The sequence below is a fragment of the Chrysochloris asiatica genome, unplaced genomic scaffold, assembly GCF_000296735.1.
Source record: "Chrysochloris asiatica unplaced genomic scaffold, ChrAsi1.0 scaffold00079, whole genome shotgun sequence".
Classification (NCBI taxonomy): Eukaryota; Metazoa; Chordata; class Mammalia; order Afrosoricida; family Chrysochloridae; genus Chrysochloris; species Chrysochloris asiatica.
The window spans coordinates 1,718,868-1,722,184 of record NW_006408597.1 but is presented as its reverse complement, the minus strand read 5'-3'; positions in this window follow the sequence as shown (position 1 = coordinate 1,722,184).

Below are 3,317 nucleotides of genomic sequence, written 5' to 3'. Positions count from 1 at the left end.
CACTGTCTCTTCACACAAATGTTATCAGTTTTAACTTTGTGTATTTCTTCTGGTTAGGTCCATGTGTATAGTCATCTTTTTATGTTGTTTTTAAAACAATACTTGCAATGAATACTTTCAATATTCTTGGAAAATTCTACTATGCAATTTCCAGAATCATTTCTATCACCAAGTCTAAACTTTCCAAACACTGATCTTTCTTCTTTGTTTCCAATCACCAGTAATTGTCCATGCATATTGATTGCACGTTTCATAAATTTCAGACTGGGGAAGTTGGTAGAATTCTTCAATTTCATCATCACTGGATTTTGTGGTTGGTGCATAAATTTGAATAACAGTTAAAAATTAACTGGTCTTCCTTGTAGGCATATGGATGTTATCCTGTCACAAATATAGCATTGTACTTCAAGATAGATCTTTAAATGTTTTTTCTGATGATAAATGAGATGCCATCTTCTCCAATTTGTCATTCCCATTACAGAATACCAGATGAGATTGTCTGATTCAAAAAGACCAATACTGGAGAACAAACATGATGGAGGATTGGGTGGAAGTGCAGTGAGGAGCTCCATCAGCAACAACACAGAATATCAGACCAAGCAAGCTCAGGGAATGGCTCCAGAACTCTGAACCACTTATAAAGGAATATTTAGAAGGTTGGAAGGCTTACATCCAGTAGACTTTGTAGAAGAAGCAAGAAATCCAGTGCTTTCTAATCCAGGGTGCTCAGCTGCTCCCTGAGCAGCCATCTTGGGTGAGACCAAAGTAGGGAAGTATCAGAGCAGCCACAGACGTCTGACAGAACCATGGAGATAAAAGTGTGGACATTATTTTTCTCATATCTGTTTATTGGCCTCACGCTGTCTGTGCACCTCCATTCTGGTGACTAGAGGGGGTGCCTGAGTGAGTGGACACCCATGCCCCACCCTCATCCCCACCCCCGGAGGGTTCTACTACGCATGCGCACAGATCTCCTCAAACTTTAAAGGGAGAGTTTCCACTTAAAATCAAATAGCAGTTCAGGCCACAGCAGGCCCTGAACTGTTTATCACTCGGAAAAAAGCCTGAACAAGGTTTGTGGAGCAGGACAGGCAGACTAAAAAGGAAACCAGCTGAAAATTAAATCCTGAGTTATGTCATAATGACCAACAGTGGCATCTTTAAAATTTTCAGGAAGAACAGTGAAAAGGGAAGCCCATATCCTGATCACATCTACCTGGAGGCAATCAGAAAACATAAAAAATACCAAAACACCAACCCATCTAATTTTTAAGGCCACAGATAACCACCAAATATGCCCCAAAAACAAAAACAGATGACCATATCAGCACATGTCCAGAAACTAGATAAAGTGACTGAGACAAATGAGCTGGAGGTAGACCTACACTCCATACAGGAAGGAGGGCAGGCTTTAGAAGTGCCTGAGAAGGAATTCAGAACAATGATTATATAATGTATCAAAACACTTTGCAATGGAGTTGAGAAAAATAAGGAAGAAGTCAGGAAAATGCTACAGGAACAATCAAATAAGATAGATACAGCATTGGAAACAATTAAAAACCTACAGAAACAGATCCAAATGATTAATAATAGAGTATCAGAAACGGACAATACACTGAAAGGGCAAAGGAGTAGAATTGAAGAGATCGAAGCTAGAATTAGTGACCTGGAAGATAAATCTCTCAATACCACTAAGATAGAAAAACAAACAGAAAAAAGGATAAAAAATCTGAAGAAGGTCTAAGATTCATGTTGGACAACATGTGGAGTAATAAGAATTATCAGCATTCCAGAACAGGAAGAATCACAAAAGTCCACAGAAGAGACAGTTGAAGAACTTCTGGAAGAAAATTTCCCTAACATACTGAAAAGTGAAAAGATAAGCATCCAAGAAGCTCAACGAACCCCAAGAAGGATAGATCCTAAAAGAAAAACACCAAGACATATAATAATCAAGCTCTCCAAAATCCTTTAAAGATAAGGACAGAATCCTGAAGGCAGCTAGGGAAAAGAGAAGTTTAACATACAATGGCAAACAAATCAGACTAAGCTCAGATTTCTCAACAGAAACCATGCAGGCAAGAAAGCAATGGGGAGACATATATAAAACCCTCAAAGAAAAAAAACTGCCAACCAATAATCCTCTACTCAGCAAAGCTGTCGATCAAATACAACAGTGTAATCAAAACATTCCAGGAGAAACTGGAGCTAAGGGATTTTGCCAAAGCCAATCCTGCTATGAAAAACATCTTAAAGGGAGTTCTGTAGATAGAGAATGAACAAGAACAGACAACAACTAGAGATTGATTTACGTGGCAGCATCACCCTGAAGTTAATCGACAAATGGAAGAGTTGAGAACAGGATAAAACTGTAAGAACAAATTCAGAGGATCTGAGTGGTCAGTCTATGATCAAAACAATTTCAATGTGAAAGAAGGTAAACACAGAGGAACAGAGATCTAGGTGGTGGGAAGGTCAGGTAAATTACAGGATAAAATAGACTGTCTTAAATGGAGGGAAATGTTTATGGAATATAAAGTAACTACAACGGTGGGGTTGGAGTGGGGGCTTTCAAGGGAGGTGGAAGGAGGCAACAGTAGAGGACAGGGTAAAGAAAGACACATCATAGTTCAGGTGTTGGGGAGGGCAATACAAGAAGGACGAGGAGGTGGAAAGACAAGGTAGATAGGGGAACACTAAGACAGGTTTGCATGGGCTAAGTGGGACAGAGGTAAATAGTGATGCATACTCAACCTTGGAACAGGACTCTGTGATACAGAGATCTAGGCACAATTTGAAGAGGGGAAATAAAACTAAGTTGCTTGACTGTCTTACAAATATTGGTTTCCCTTGCCTACTATTGTAAAATAGACACTTGAGTGGGATAGAAAGGAATATCGAGAAACATGATTATAGAAAACTTGTAGGCCCGTCTTCAGCCTATAACTGAATGGAATACCTAAAAGGGGTTCTAGAACTTGCCCGGTGAAACAGGCCTCTTGCAAAGCCTTTGCAGAGTATAGGACATTAGGTGGAATCCTGAGTACCATCAGAACTTTCTGAGATGGGACATGCCCACTAGAAAGGACAAGCAGACAAGTCTAGAACACCTAGAGTGACAGAAGATGCATCTTCAAAGAAAGATCATCAGTAAAAACCCCCCCAAAAAATGGCAGTATGACTGGCTACTGCAAGAATAAGCAAGCTGTTCACTGGAAAGCCATCAAGGCAAGCAATCAAGTTCCTTCAGGACAAACCTCCCTCTGAGACTGAAACTCAAAGGGAACACATGAGCAGACATGTAAGCTTGCTGGCGA